Genomic DNA, 17,134 nt, shown 5'->3' with positions numbered 1-17,134 from the left:
AAGATTTGCTCAGAGGAGGTTTGCCCTTACCTTACCCTGAGGCTGAGAATGTGTGACTTTGCCCAAGGTCCCCCAATGGGTTTCATGGCCAAGCTGGGATTCGAACCCTGGTCTCCAGAGTCATAATCCAACGCTCAAACTGCTACGCCAAATTGGCTCTCCAAAATAAAAAGAAAATGTCAGCCTTCATTAATAGAATCCCAGTTTCCAAGTCAAGGGATATAATTGTTGTTGTTCTTGTGTGCATCAAGCGATTTCTGACAACCTTATCACAGGCTTTTCTTGGCACGCTGCTTCACAGAGGGGCTTTGTCTTGCCTTCCCCTGAGGCTGAGAGAGTGTGACAATTTTAGACATGTTTAAGTAGATATAGTTTCTGTTCTGTTCAGTAAAGATTTGCCCCACTCAAGCGGGCATCAAATGGCACCAGCGATGGGCAAGGCAGGGAGCTGTATGGCTGTTTTTCTGGGCCCTGACCCCCATTTTTCTAGCCAAGAAAGCCTAAATTGCCTCTCTAGAAGCTGCCAGGTGAAGAAATTCACCTTTTAAGTAAGTTGAAGGTGGACTGTTAAACATCCAAATTGCCCAAGTTTCCTAATTCAGAAGGGAATGTCCAACCATGTCCAATTATTTGTTTCTGTTTTTTCCAGTCTGGGCAGACCCTGGAAAGTGTCTGGAGCAGAAACTCGGCCCCTAGACCGAATGCATGCACACACGCCAAGGTTACGGCCTTTTTTGGGTGGGCAAAGAGGGCTAGAAGAGTTGTGAGTCCAAAGGGAATGTCAAACAGGGCATGCGTCCAGATTTCCAAGAAGCAGGGGTAGTCTACCTTTGCAATTACACAGGAGAGATTTGCTTTCTGTTGGCCTTCCTGTTGGAAACAGAATGCTGGGTTATGTTATCCTTCAGACCCATCCAGCCCAATATTGTTGTGGCCATGGCACTAGCAAGGGAGCCTCCATAGTCAAGAGCAGCTCATCTCAGATCACAGACGCTTGAGACATTTCCCATTCCCTGCCTGGCTTCACAAATTATTTTAATTATTAATTATTATACATTTTAACATCAAACACAGAACTAGATGACTTCTCAGCCAGGAATGTACATATGTTCTTAGAACGACTTTATTATTAGCTTGTTCATTTTGGGAAAGATTTTGAATATATATATATATATATATATATATATACACACACACACATACACACACACACACACACACATATATATATATTGGACTCTCTAGTTCACTCAGCCTTGAAACCCACTTTGGGCAAGTCACGCTCTCTCAGCCTCAGAAGATGGCAATGGCAAACCTCCTCTGAACAAATATGGCCAAGAAAACCCTGTGATAGGTTCGCCTTAGTGTTGCCATAAGTCGGAAGGCACACAACAACAACAACAACAACAACAACAACCCTATTTGCCTTAACCACTAGTACTACCAGTTTGCTGAGCATTAATGATCGTGCACTGTGTGCATTTAATGTTGCAACAAGAGACACACTCCTTCATGGGAATGATAGTTTTTGTGTTCAGACTTTTGCATTTCAAGTTGTGTTTAAGATTCTCATACCCTCCAGCAGTCCCAATATTCTGATTAGTCCTCCGCCGTCCCACTTTTTCAGCTGCTCTTCAAATGTCCCGGTTTCTTTCTCCTCCTCCCACTTCCCCCCTTTTTCCTCAGCTTACTTCTTTTGCTGGAAACTGTATTTCAAATGCAAGTAGAGGAGGGGGTGCAGAATCTTAAACAAAATTTAAATGCAAAACTATCATTCCCACGAAGGAGCGTGTCTCTTGTTGCAACATTAAATGCCCACGGTGCACAACCATTAATGATTGTTTCCATGAAGATGTGCGTCTGTGTCTTGTTGCAACTTTAAATGCCCACGGTGAACATTAATTCTCAGGAAACTGGTACTGGCCTTATGCATCTTGTCTGCAGAGTCCCATAGCCCAGGTGAGAAATACTGCAGTATTGGCAATTGTGGAGATTTATGTCAGAGAAAAAGAAAGAGCCAGCTTTAACAAAAGGAGGACTCCTTTCTGCCAGGTTACAAGCAGGGCCTCTCCTAACTCAGCTCTTCACCCTCATTCATATCTTTTGCCATCTTGGACACATTGTTCCATACATGTTTCCTCTGACAAAAGTTGGAGGGTATGGGTTCTGGGAGTTGCACTCCTCAAAAGTAAACTCTCCAAAGACCCCTAAACTAAAGATTTTGCGGTTTGTATGGTTTGAGTGTTGGGCTACGACTCTGGAGACCAGGGTTGGATTCCCACTTGGGCCGCAAGACCCGCTTGGGAGAGTCACACTCTCTCAGCCTCAGAGGATGGCCGTGGCAAACCTTCTCCGCACAAATCTTACACGAAAACCCCATAAGTTGGAAAGGACTGGAAGGCCCACCACTGCAACAAATGCCCATCCCTCGGTGCAGCTCCAAGCAATCTGCTGCATCCAAATGTAAGTCGGAGGACTCTTTTTATAGACACCAAGTTGGATGCAAAAGGCGCAACGGACGACAAGGACGATGGGCTTGGGGGGTCATTGTAGGGGTCCCGAGGGGGGCTGGCTTAACCCAGACCTCTAACTTGGGAGCCAGTTCCATGGAAACTTGTTCACCCGTGTCTCAATAGGCATCCCCAAACAGCCCTGACATCATTGTGGCTTTGGTGAGCGACCTCTGACCCTGTCTGGCTGTCCCGCATAGAAAGGCCGTCGTTGTCTCCCCCTAGTCTGGCATTGTCCCTCCTTTTTCCCATCCCACCCTCTTTTTGTCCCAATGCTGGGGCTCTTCTTGGATTCTTCTTCTTCCCCCCCTTCTCTCTCCATCCCACCCCAATGGAGCTTCATTGAATCAATCAAGTTTAGAGAGAAATCAGGCAGGCTCTCTGGCTGTCGGAGCCCTGAGCGTAGACTGCGCACTGAAAGGATTTGGGGACGCAGAGTCCACAATTTTTTTTCCTTTTCTCCCCCTTTCCTTTTCAGTCCCTTGCTTTTGTTCGTCTTTGCTCGGGAAGAGAGAAAAGTCCAGTTTTCCATAGCAGCAGCTTCCATCATCCTAATCCTGACGACAAAGATGGTGAGGACTTTTTGCTTCAAGTCGCCTTCTCCCTGGAGAGAGAAAATCCAGAGGAGGAATTCCCAAGCGAGTAAGTAGAGGACTTTTGTAAAAAATCAATTCTGTTCTCATTGCAAGGTTTCGAAGTGGGGCGTTGCAAAACTGGAAATAATTGAAGAATTGGCACCCCCAAATTCGCATGTAGCATTTCCATTTTTCACGGCAGACGGCCGGCATGGCGACCCCAAATTAAAGAAAGAGTAAAGCCAATGGGAACGAGGATCCATCGCCGAAGAATATAAGTTTTTTTAAAATCTGAAAATTGTTAAATAACAATATCATCTTGTTTCATTGGCTGTCTTAAGACGCACTTGGGAAAGCTGGGATGGAAATGTGTAAAATATATACTACATATAAAAAAGGCGAATCTCCGCTACCTATGTCCAGTATAAAATAGTGAGTCTCCCCTACCTTGGCTAAATTTTCTTGTCCTGTTGGCAAAAGAAAAACCTTTGAATAACATCCCATTCATTACTTATTTAATCTATCTGTCGTTCAGTGTCACTTCTTCAACAACTTCATGTCAGACCCAGAGAGTTGTTGTGTGTGTTCACTTGGAAAGGTTCATTTCTTTGGAAGCAAACGTGTGAACGGGAAACCGTTTTTGCTTATCTAGTTATTCTTAAAAAGTGGTTTGCCTTTTTTTGTTTCAAATGGTGACTTTGCTGTTTGGATACATAGCGAGGGAAGGAGGATGTCTGCAAAGTCTCCAACTTTTTGCAGATTAAAATAGGAGGATGCTGGTGGCACCCTGAGACTGTTTGCAAAGAGATCTGATCATGAAAGCTTTCCCTTTGCAAAATCCATGTTTGTGTCTATAGAGAGCTACTTGGATCATTGGATTTTGGATTAATTTACTCTGCATGCAATGTCTTTTTGAGAAGCCAAGAAGGTCTATGTTCATTAAACTAAAGAGTCACTGGAAAACCATCCTTGTCTTACATTTTAGCACCAGTACCTAAAGGAAGACATGTGGAACTTGAATGCTGCTGCATTTGGTGTGTTTTCGGGTTCATGTGCTCCAGGTTATAAAGATGCTTTCAATTTGAGTGGTTTTGCTCCTAGAGAGCCAGAGTTCAATTCCCCCCACCAAAAAGAAGAATTATTCCCTATTGTCAGAGCACAGAGTTTTTTCTCACTCGATTGCCCATATCCTGGATCAATACTCTGATTGACACCCCTTTGGAGAAGATTCCCCTTGGCAAAGCGAATGCTGTGCAACCGTTCTGACAGGACGCAAGATGCAAAATTAATGATCGATATAATGCAGAAAGAACAGTGCAAGAGAGGCTCACAGATCACAACATCACAATCTTCTTAGCGATTTGGGAATTACTAAAAAAATTTCCACACAAGGGTTTTTCAAAAATGTTCCCTATAATATAATATAATCACAAAATATAATACAGTTGACTGCCAGTGTGGCTTATATAGTGTTTGGAGTGTTTGGAGAATTCAGTGCCCCACTTGGCCATGAAACCCACTGGCTGACCTTGGTCAAGTCACACTCTCTCAGCCTCAGAGGAAAGCAATGGCAAACCGCCTCTGAACTAATCTTGCCAAGGAAACCCTTGATGGCTCACGACGACAAAAACGATATAGTTAGATGGCAAAGAAATGGGGCATGTGGAGGGGGGAGGAAAGCCCCTTTAAGATGAATACACACTTTTTATCCCCTTCTATCATTCGTTCTATCATTTTGCAAGAGGATAAGATGTAAAGGCAATCCGGGCATAGGGAGAAATGGGTGATAGAGTGAGATATGATCAGATACAGTATATCTCTATATCTCTATACTCTATATCTACGCTTGAAAATAGTGTGTGTGTGTGTGTGTGTGTGTGTGTGTGTGAACACACATACTCATACACACACACACATACAGAAATGTTGATTTTGCCATTTTATATAAGGGACACCATTTTACCAGGCCATTGTATATAATGGGACTTGAGCATCCACAATTTTGGTACCTATGGGGGGGTCGTGGAACCAAATCCCAGTGAATACCAAGAGCCCACTGTAATAATAATAACAATAATAATAATAGTAATAATACCCATTGTGTTTAATGGACTTGAGCATCCATGGACTGTGGTACCTACAGGAGGTCCTGGAACCAAACACCAGCAGATACCAAGGTTTATATATACCACTTGATATTATTGTCATTGGGTGTTGTTGTTTTTCCCAATGGGAAGAGGGAAGGTCAGCAAAGTATGGCAGTCCTGTAGGCTGTGTGCATTTGTGCATGTGCCTCCAACAGCCAGAACTCAATTGGGGATTTACATCTTTGCAAGTGGATTTACATCTTCGGGAAAGAGAAATGAGCCGTTCTGCAATGTCCGCAACGTTCAGCGAGGTACGGTCGTGCCATTTACTACGTAAGCCATCCAAGTACCCAATGCGCCTTGGGAGCGACGATGCATAATGGGTGCCAATGTGCGTTTGGCATTTTCTGATGCACTTTGGGATGCGGCTGCCAGTGCCTCGTTGGGCATCATCATCGCATTTTAGCACTTCACTAACAGGCTTTCTTAGCACCTCTGCTACGTAGCTAAGCTCATGTAAAGTTACGTAACGTAGAGAATTCCAGCCAATGTTTCTTGAGGATGGGTCTCTCTGGCACGTAAGTTAGGCAAAAGCTTGTTTTGCCCTTTGGGTGTTGATCTGTGCCGGAACAGAACCCTGTGCTGTGAGAAATTATTATTAGTATCATATTTATTTGTATCCCACTTTCCCCCAAAAATGAAGCTGAATTCTTTATTCAGCATATTTCAGCACAGGTACTCTTCTGGATTTTGGAGATGAAGAGGACCAACCCAGGGATATCCAAAAAACATATAGAGTGTGTGTGTGAATGTATGGATTTATAAAATAGATATTGATGCAATGCCTCCACACTCCAGGGTCGGTTTTTCTCTTTGGTTATCTAGCTGTATGAGTGTATATGATTTCATAAAGCTAGAGAACCGAATGTACAAACCTGCCTGCTCTTCAACGGGGGCATTTTGGAAAGTTTTCCATTACCACCTATCAGCAAAATGCAGGAAAATCGGTCCATTTTTCTTTGTCCCTCGTTAGAAGTTTTACAACCATCATGGTTTTCTCATTTTGAATATAAAGAAACAGGGAAGGTTGGAGAAAGATTTGGCAAAGGGTTTGAATTTTAATCCTGTCCCATATATGCTGCTACGATTCCGTTGGTACAGATCAGATCAATCGATCAATCGATAACTTTATTATGATCAAAGACCAGCAAATTGAAAACAGAAATTGCAAGTATAAAAAGATACCCAGTTAAAAATGGATTGACTGAGTTGTCACAGTTGTACCTCCCTACCATTGTAGGAGTCGAAAAAGAAACTTTTGGAGAAAATGCAAGAGAAACCCCCCCCCCCCAAAATGGGGGGAAAACAAGAATTGAAAAACAAATAAACCAAAATTGGAAGAAAACCCCAGTTTTGCATCAAGAAGAGGATAGACAGAGGGGCAAAAGGAGGGCATTGCCCCCTTAAATAAGAGCCCTGCCCCTTCCAATAAAATTTTCCTTCAATCTCCAAATTTCTAGCATTGTAGTAACTTAAAGAGAGCTATCGTGGTCTAGTGGTTCCAGTGTTGGACTATAACTCTGGAGACCAGGGTTCAAATCCTGGCCTGGCTATGAAATCCATTGGGTGAGTCGCATTCTCTCAGCCTCAAAGGATGGCAATGGCAAATCTTCTCGGAACTATGCTTGCCAAGAAAACCCCATAATTGGTTCGCCTTTGGATTGTCATAAGTCAGACATGACTTGAAGGCACACAACAACGAAGTAACTTAAGATCCTTTAAAATGTATAGTTTAGGCATCCAAAAGAAGAGGCAGGCCAAATAAGCAAAGGAATGCAAAAATAGTACAGAAGAATTCAAAGCCAGACTTATAAATGTTAATTTTTCCCAAGTCCTGGGTGAACTCATGCGCCAGATTTGGTTTCTCCTATAAATTGATTTTTTAAAAAACTTTTCTTTCTCAAACAGCACCAAATGGGTGGATATTTTCATTGTTTTTTGTGGGATTTTCGGGCTATATGGCCATGTTCTAGAAGAGTTTCTTCCTGACGTTTTGCCAGCATCTGTGGAAGAAACTCTTCTAGAACATGACCACGCAGCCCAAAAAACCCACAAAAAACTATGGATGCCGGCCCCAAAAGACTTCGACTTCACAATATTTTCATTGTTGTTCTTAATTCAGATTAAAACAACCTGCAATGAAATCCTTGCTTTTCTAGGAGCTGGGATGGTATACCTTTTAGGTCAAATTGGGAATGTTATTCTGCATCAGACGAAGTGGTCTGGAGACTGGAAACATTTCCATTAAATGAATCTTTCTAGTTTTTTTAAGAAGACATCTGGGAGGTATAGCGGATTGACTGTGGCTTGGGCTAAGACCCTGGGAAAACAGAGTCCAAATCCTTACTTGGCCATGGATTCCTATTGGGTGACCTTGAACAAATCACATACTCTCAGCCTCAGAGGAAGGCAAAGATAATTGTTCCACCTGAATGGTAGAAAATGGAACATAATAGAACATGCTTTTATGGCGGAGATAGGGATGTACTACATGTGAACTGGGTGCCTTTTTCTAGCATAAGAAATGCCTTCAGAAAATCAGATCTGACCCACCTCTTAAGGATAAGAGCCCCTTTTGCTTTCTTTCTTCTTTCTTAATTTTTGCTAATCACCATTTTGTTCCACCCTGTTCTTTTGGGGGAAGAGTCACCTTTTGGTAAAGTCTTATATGCCCATCTTAATACAATCGGCCCTACATATCCAAAGATTCACCCGTCCAGTGCCTGGAAACATATTTAAAAATAGAAATTCCCCCCCAAAAAATGTTGTTCCAGAAATCCCTGTGGATACCAAAATCCATGGATGCTCAGGTTTCATTAAGTACAACAGGTAGCAAAATGGTGACCCTTATGTAATATGGCAAAATAAAGATTTGCTTTTTGAAATTTGTATATATTTTTTAAACATTTTCAAGCCATGGAAGGTTGGATCCATAGATGAAGAATCCATGGGTATGGAGGGCCAGTTGCCAGGTTAGTGACTGCAATGTCCACTTTGCATTTTATCCCACAGAATGGATCCCATGCAGAAACTTGAATTAAAGTAAAGAAAAGTCTACAAAAGTGGTTGTTTTTCACACGACTTTCGGGGTTAACCCGAACAGAAATTAGAAATAACTTGCAAAAACGGATAGTTTTTCAGATGACGTTTGCATCGATGAGAAATATTGCGACATTAATCCGAATGCAAAGTCGACAAAACCCATTCCTTTTTACTTTCGGGAACTTCCCGAAAGTAAAAAGGAGTGTGTTTCGTCGACTTTGCGTTCGGATTAAAGTCTGGTTATTTCTCATTGACGTCTGAAAAACAACCCGCAAAAGTGGATTTTAAAATCCCGTTTCTGCATGGGATTTAACCAGTTTGCCTCCAGTTTGCCTCTGTGTGATAAAGTCCCTAGGCTCTTAGTCCAAACTTTAAAGGAGCCCATAGAGGGGCCCTTTGCACAAAGCCTTTCAAGTTTGGACTAAACCCCAGAGCAGAATTTCACTATCTCTACTGCCCCAGGTGTTTGTGCGATAAAACATTAACGATGGTACCCCGAATACTTTGGTTCACCCCAGATTAGATTCCCAGGAATCAAAGGAATCACAGGAATAATAGGATCCAGGAATCACACCCTTTGAGTGTGATGGAATGAATCTTCTTCCTTGGAGATTTTTTAAACAGATGGCCAAATGAAGTTGGATTGGATGGCCCTTGGGGGTACCTTCCAACTCTAGGATCCTATGATTCTGTGAAAGTATCCTTCCTCCATCTACCTCATTCTTTTCCAACTGGCAGCAGCCCAAAAGAAAACTTCATCCCTCACCTGATCTACGCACTTTCCTTAAGCTGGACTTTCACTGGAGATGCTAGGAATTGAACCTGGAGCCTCCCAGGGATCTTGCCACTGAGCCATGAGGCCTCCTCAGCAAGGCTTATGCGGAAAACCTCCCAGAACTGGCAGTGTGATTATGAGTGTGAGTAAAATGACCCATTTTGTCACTTTGAACTCAGTTTGCACCAATAGAAGTAAGCCAAGGACTAATGGGGAAAGTGGGAGGAAGAGAGAAACCGGGACATTTTAAAAGCAGCTTGGAAAGTGGGAAGGCAGAGGATCAATCAGGATGGTCCCTGCCAAACGGAGAAGTTTGGAAGGTATGTGAGAGCATATAGGAACAGGGAAGCACATAAACACACCCATCATCCACCAGGTGGAATCATCCCACAGTAGGATCCCAGGAATCAAAGGAATCCTGTGATTTCAAGGTCCAGCAAAGCACATGTCGAGATTTTGCAACTGCAGTGACCTGCGTAGCCTGTCACTCTGCAAATATCAATTCTCTTATTGGATGCTGGATTTTGTATTGAGAAAAAAACATAGTTTTCGGGTTCCAAAAACTGTTTTGCTTTTTTTTTGCTTTTGTAAAAAGAAGTTTATAGTCCTCAAGCTTAGGAAGAGAGTTCTTAAAGTATGTAAAAATGTGCAGGCCAAGTGAAATTTCAGTGGTTGTTGTTGCTTTGGACTTATGGCGACTCTAAGGGAGACCTATCATGGGGTTTTCTTGGAAAGTTTCTTCAGAAGGGGTTTGGCATTGCCATCCTCTGAGGCTGAGAGAGTGTGACTTGCCAAGGTCTCCCAGTGGGTTTCCATGGTTGAGCCAGGATTCGAACCCAGTCTCCAGAGTCATAGCCCAATGCTCAATGGCCTTCATAAACTCTTTGCTGTTCCATAATGAACAGGAACCTGAATAAGGCTGGGGGGGGGGGGGAAGAGATGTGTTGCCATTTTTGTGGATTTACATAAATTATTACAGCTTTATCAGTTTGGCTTTAAAGAAAATACAGAATTTTAACCGTTTCAGGGCAAAATTTCAGTCTGGGTAACTGCTATTATTTGCAACTTCTACCTGTAATATCCAGGGCTTGCTAGTTCATCCCAGATTCTGAGATTTCTGGGCCAAAATCTAAGATTTAGCGATAGACACTAGTGATGCCATTTAGTATTATGAATTAAATAGCGACCACAGTTACTCACAACTCACCATTCAAATATGTACACCGAGAGAGAGAGGGAATACGTGTTCCTATTTGGAAATTAAGACAGTAGTCTTGGCTAAAGGGATTGTTTCCAGATCAAGGTGAAATGATTCTTCCTTCTTGCTTACTTAGGGAGATGGGAGAAAGAACATTTAGTTTATTGTGATTCCCAAACTTTGGTCGACCAGGTGTTTTGGACTTCAGCTCCCAGAATTACTGACTGTTGGCCAAACTGGCTGAGGCATCTGAAAGTTGAAGTTCAAAGCAGCTGGAGGACCAAAGTTTGGGAACCGCTGAGTGGATGCAGAGAAGAACAGAAGGTGAGCCCTGGCATCACCATGACTGGGAGGGAAGCTAACAAAATAAATACATTAACCCCTGGCAAGACTTTGGGAGTTGCAGCAACAAATCAATGCTTGCAAGATGCTCTTCTCATAGCTGAGCTGAACATCTGCACGCAGCTCCTTCCTCTTGCCCAAAGATGGGCCCACCAAAACTGGAGAATTCGCACCCTTGTCTCACATCCGGAGACTCAAGATCAGGTCCTGACATCTGTTCCCTTGCTGTTTCTTATTGCCTTCCCACAATTGTAAACAGCCCCTTAACAGAACAGATTCAAGGGAAGTCTAAGAAGGTACCCAGGCATCCTGCACTATAACAGGAAAACCAGGCGGTGTCCACACTATGTAGATGTTTTATTATTCTGTGTTGAAACCTAATTATCATCCAAAGTGTTGGGATCGTAGCACTCTCAGTCGGAGGACTCTAATTCAGGAGAAGGCACTATAGAATTCTAAGTCCCTCTCCCAAACTACCAATCCCAGCCAACATACCCTCCAACATTTCACAGAAGAAAACTGGGACACTTGTGGCCAGGCAACATCAGAGTGTGGTCAAGATGGTAAAGGTCATTAATGAAGAAAGATACAAAAGGGTCTCATTCCCACTACCTTTTAAATCGGATCGTGAATCGGTTTGAACCAGTTCAAACAACCCTGGTTCCCACTTAATCCAAATCGCTGAAGTAATTCTGGGGGGGGGGGGGGGGTCCGTGCGCTAGACCCATTTAACCTTTGTCTTTTTGATGCTGATTTTTTCTGCTTCTTTGTTGATAAATCGAATCTGCGCAAGTGAGAACCACATGCGGATTGGAATTGATTTAAATTTTCCCTTCGGCCAGCTGGAGCTGAATCGCTTAGATTCATTCATGAATGGCAATCACAAGTGAATTATTTTGGATTATTTGCAATTAGGCTAAATGTAGTGGGAGAAAATGCAATTGGGGCAAATGTAGTGGGAACCACACTCAACTGCCAATCGATCCATCAATTTGGATTGCATACCAATTTATTTGTAAGTGGAAATAGGGCCCAGGTATTCTGGGGCTGAGAGTGTATGATTCCCCCAAAGTGGGTTTCCATGGCTGACTGGGGAATCAAACCTTGGTCATCAGTTGTAGTCCAACTCAAACTATATCATGCTGGCTCTCAAATGCTGTGATAGGGTTGCCATAAGTCAGAAACGACTTGAAAGCACACAATAACAGTGACAACATACAAAATCTGGGAGAGGCAGTGGCAGGTTGTTTTTGCCTGATCCTCCTGGGAAGGACAAGATTCTGCCCCTCATCTCCATTTCCTCCTCCTGAGTTATCTGAGTGTAAAAACTCCTTTTGCACTTTGGACTCAATTTGCAGCAATCGAAATAAGCTGAGGACAGAAGAGCAAAGTGGGAGGAAGGAGAGAGAAACCAGGACATTTTAAAAGCAGCTGACAAAGTGGGATGGCAGAGGAGTACTTTGGACACTCTCTGCCAAATGGGAACAGTGATGGAGCCCTGGTAGATAGAGAGATACCAAACTGCTAAAAGTGTGTGGTGTCTATACACACTGGCCACAATCTTGTTGGGGTTTTGGATTAGTGCATCTGTTTTTTGCACCTTTGGGTAAGAAGGTATCCCACACCTACTTATGCAAAAGGCTGTCTCGACTGCACAAAAGTGGGTTGGAATTGTATGCAATGGTGACTTCACAAACGTGAAGTCACCATTGCCACAAATTCTCACACACTGATTTTTAAGCAATTTGCTTTGCGTCAAGCAATTTGCTTTGCTTGAATGGAATCTGGCGAGGCTTAGGATGTTCTGAACGCCATCCCCATTCCTGGTGGCGCTTCTGTTTCTCTTCTGGGTGAACCCCATCTCCCAAAATAAAATTGTATGGGGATTTACAAGCAGCAAAAAGAGGATTGTAGGCTGCATTTGAATTAAAGGCTGAGGATATTCAAGAACCCATGCTCTTTTTCCCTCCCACCGTCTGTAGCGTAGCATCCAGTGAGTCAGAAAGAACGTCTTAAAATAGGTTCTGTTTTTAAGGGCTCATCTGCCAAATGACATTAATTTTCCCGAATTGGTTAAAAAAGCAGACTTTTCCTAGCATCTGAGTCTATTCACAGGAACCAAAGGCAATTGTGAAAGCAATACAGAACAGCCAGATCACAAAAAAACAACGAGTCCTTCCAGAGACTTATCTTAAAAAATGCACCAGCTTTCAATGTTGGCATTTTTTTGCAAATTGAATATTCTTTTCCTCCAAGGATGCAACATACTTGAAAGGATGGGAGTATTTCACCAATCAGATCCCCCCCCCCCCCACCATGTATGGGTTGAGGTCTCAAGTGCTAAATTCTCGCAAGATCTTTTGCAGATGAAGACTTTAAAATATGAAGGCATATTTGGACCCAGACATGATTTTGCTACCTGATATCAGTGTGGAATTAGGTTTGCCAGTTCAGGATCTTCTGCTGTCAAACAACTCTTACTGTCAGTAGGTTTTTCCTACCATTTAGGTGGAATCTCCTTTCTTGTATCTTGCATCCATTGCTCCATGTCCTATTCTCTAGAGCAGCATTTGAAGGGGTATCATGTTGAGCTTGCTCCATCCTCAACATGACACCCCTTCAAATGTTTAAACAGGGCTATCATATCACCTCTTAACCTTCTCTTCTCCAGGCTAAACATACCCCTCTCTAAGTCGTTCCTCATAGGACATGGTTTCCAGACCCTTCACCATTTTGGTCACCCTCCTCTGGACACGCTCCATTTTTGCAACCTTCTTTTTTAATTATGTTGCCCAAAACTGGACAGATGATCTTATCCTGAGATCCTGTATGAACGGTGCTACACAGGTACTGTGTTGGCAAGCAGTGTTCAACAACTGAACACACACAGCTGAATGTACAAGCCATCATCCCCAGCCAAGGGATGCTGGAAGCCAGAGTCCTGATTTCAAGTTGAACCCCTAATGATGGGATAGGTCCTGCCAAATTGGTTACAATAGATCAGGTCACTTTGCAAGCAGCCATCTCTGTTGCACGACTTGTGAAAACCGCTTGTGCAAGGAGGCATTGGATGCTGTCTTTGCACAAGTTCCAAAAAACCTCCATAAAACTGTGAAGTTGAAAGCTTTCATGGCCGGCATCCATCATTTTTTGTGGGGTTTTCGGCCTAAACTCTTCTAGAACATGTCCACATAGCCCGAAAAACCCACAAAAAAGAATCTCCATAACACTCTTTGCAAAAGGTGGTTGCACAAGCCAGGTCAATGTCCCCTACATCTGGAAAGTGGTAGAAGGCCAAAGGTAATAATACTAAAATAATGTTATACGTTTTAATATTGTAGTACAATAGCATACAGGAGCCAGCATGGCATAGTGACTATGACTCTGGAGACCAGGGTTTGATATTCCACTTGGACATGGAAACCCACATGGAAACCCTTGGGCAAGTCACACTCTCTCAGCCTAGAGGATGGCAATGGCAAAGCTCCTCTGAAGATACTTTCCAGGAAAACCTCATTAAAACTTCGCCTGAGGGTTGCCATAAGTCAGAAACGACGTGAAGGCACACGACACACAGACACACACACATGCACATATAATAGCATAGAATATTAAAATATTAAAACTGATCATATTATTTTAATATTATGTACATTATTATAAATTATAATTTAATTATAAATTATATTACTATAATAAATTAATTTTAATCAACAATATCTTCCAAATCAGAATGAGCCATTCTGTAGCCCTTAGTCAGAATTGCATTTGGGGCTGAGGGGGTTCCAAGTAGACCCTAACCCTGCCGCAGACTGCCATCCTACTGACATGGAAGCCATCTGGTGGCATCCTTAGATTGGTGCCACCCAGTGTATGGTGCAAATCTAGCATCTGGTGACACCCAGAAAGGGCTACCAGGGGTGGGTAGCTGGGCAAGCAAGGCAGCAAGGGGCACAGAGGGCATGGCATCTCATTCAGGAAACTCTCTTGCTGTGGGGTCTAGGGAAGCTGGCAGGGGCATGCGCATGCCACCCATGTGTGGCAGCAGAATCTTATACACCTCACACCAGGTAGACGTTCCGACCGGGTGTCACCCCCCATGGTGTCCCCCAGTTTGGTTTATGCCCCCTGCACCTGTCTGGTGATGCCACCAAAGCCACCCATAGTCTTCTGGCCAATGTTTATTTTGCTTTTGCTTGCATTCAGGTGGTTTAAACATTACCAGTGTCTTGTTTTTACACAAATAAACAAATTCAAAGTCTCCCCTCATCTGCACTGCAGAAATAATCCAGTTTGATGCCAATTTAATATTATCATTACCAAAGTTCTATCGCATGGAGCCAGGGCAGTTAAAGTGGTGTCAACCTGGGTCATTTCTGCTGTGTGGATTCAGCCTAAGTGGATTTTTAAAACAAACAACAATAAGTTGTTTCCTTAAATATGTTGTATCCTGACCACAAAGAACTTTGCAAAGTTTGCCCTAGCTCAATGGAATTCTGGGAACTGTAGAACTCAACAAAGTACAATTCCCAGAATTCTACAGCATTGAGCCAGGGCAGTTAAAGTGGTGCCAACCTGGATTATATCTGCAGTGCAGAGACAGTCAAAATTTCCCCACCACCTCCCTTCATCCAATCCAGTCCAATAGGTATTTAGTCAGTTATTTTCTATGCCGCCTTTCTCCCAGAAAGGGACCTAAGATGGCTCACTCTCTCTCTCTCTCTCTCTCTCTCTCTCTCTCTCTATATATATATATATATATATATATATATTCAAAATTTTGCAATAAAAATTTATTGAGCACTGCCATGACTCAATGCAATGGAATTTGGAGATCTGGAGTTGTGTTGGCTCCAGAGAAGCCTAAATATCTCACAACCCCACAATTCTCGGAGTTCTTTTTATTTTTGATTTACGGGTCTTTAGACGGTAATAAAGTTATTGCATTCTCAGAGTTCAATTGCATGGAGCCATGGTCCTTCGAAGTGGGGTCAAGGTGGGGTATTTCTACCATCCGGATGCAGCCTAAGTTGATTTTCAAGCAAACCAACCCTCAAATATTTTGTATCCCGAACATTTGCAAAAATTTGCAACACTTTACAAAACTTGCAAAATTTCACTTTTATTGAAAGGACTTGCAATGAGATTTTGACCTATCTCTATAAGGTTATATCTCTATAACCTCCTTCCCTAGTTTTATAAACTTTTGGGTCACTCTCTTGAACTAGCCTTCCCTCCCCAGCATTTCGGAGGATGGAGACCCTTTTCCAACACCAGGCCTTTCTCCAAATCCCAGCAGCTGCATAGAAGCCACCTGCCTGGTCAGGATGGAGGGGGACACACAATGGAGCTGTCGGGAGACTGAATGGGGGGGAAAGAGGCTGTTTTATGATCCGAGGAGTTCATTGAGAATATCAATGAGCTACTCAGATCATTTCTCTCCCTCCATTCACCCTTGCTACGAAGTCATTTGTCCCCAGATGGAGAAGATGCAAATAGAAAAGTCAACTGGATATTAGGGATGAGTGGAAATATTTTCCAACATCGACATCGTCAGCATCAGCATCACAGTCGGCCCTCCATATCCACATATTTTTTAAATCTGCCGATTTAAGCATCCAAAAATATATAAATTCCCCCAAGCCAACCTTGATTTTGCCATTTTATGTATGCGTGAATCATTTCTAACTTATCACAGGTTTTTTTCTTGGCAAGATTTGTTCAGAGGAGGTTGCCCTTGCCTTCCCCTGAGGCTGAGAGAGTGTGAAATGCCCCAAATCACTTTGTGTGTGTGTTGTGCGCCTTCAAGTCTTTTCCGACATGGCGACCCCAAGGTCATGGGGTTTTCTTGCCATGATTCTTCAGAGGAGGTTTGCCCTGGCCTTCCCCTGAGGCTGAGAGAGTATGACTCACCTAGTGACCTTGGCAAAGCAGGGATTCGAACCTTGAAGTCCAGAGTCATAGTCAAACCTATGGCTCTAATTTTATATAAGGGGCACCATTTTATTATGCCATTGTATTTAATGGGACTTGAGCATCCGTGGATTTTTGGTATCCAGGGGAGATCCATGGATTTTGGTATCCATGGGGGATCCTAGAACCAAACCCCAGCAAACAGCAAGGGCCCACTGTAATAATAATAATAATAATAATAATAATAATAATACCTCATTGTATTTGACTTGAGTATCCATGGATTTTGATATCTACAGGGGTTCTGGAACCAAAGCCCAGCAGATACCAAGTGCCCACTGTAGTAGTAGTCATAGTAATAACAACAACAACCCATTGTATTTAATGGGACTTGATCATCCACAGATTTGGGTATCCATGGGGGAATCCTCGAACCAAAACCCAGAGGATACCAAGGATCCCCCACTGTATTGAACAACATCCTTTCTGTTGCAAAGGGATCTTGTAGCATCTTTGAGACTATTGATGCAATATATTGTGTTTGGATTCTTCTGTGCAGATAAATTTATGAGGCCTGAAGCTGTTGCGGAACAGCCAGGTGTACACCTGGCACCTAAATGAACTGGATGTTG

At 42.9% G+C, this 17,134-nt stretch overlaps 1 long non-coding RNA gene across 3 annotated transcripts in view; it reads left to right on the top strand.

The window, feature by feature from the left end:
* The window catches only part of LOC149308502 (uncharacterized), a 63,843-nt gene that overhangs the window by 14,729 nt on the left and 31,980 nt on the right, over positions 1-17,134 (top strand). For 2 of the 3 annotated variants that reach the window (XR_016282158.1, XR_016282160.1), the window contains exon 1: positions 2,726-3,152. This is a non-coding gene — a long non-coding RNA (uncharacterized LOC149308502). Of the gene's footprint in view, positions 1-2,725; positions 3,153-17,134 lie in introns of those variants that run through there. The other variant, XR_016282159.1, reaches the window with a different exon arrangement.

The sequence above is a fragment of the Sceloporus occidentalis genome, unplaced genomic scaffold (genome assembly GCF_023333645.1).
Source record: "Sceloporus occidentalis isolate IW3139 unplaced genomic scaffold, rSceOcc1.0.p SCAF_8, whole genome shotgun sequence".
NCBI lineage: Eukaryota > Metazoa > Chordata > Lepidosauria > Squamata > Phrynosomatidae > Sceloporus > Sceloporus occidentalis.
Note: the sequence above shows the minus strand (reverse complement) of the source record. Positions and strands in the feature narration are given on the sequence as shown.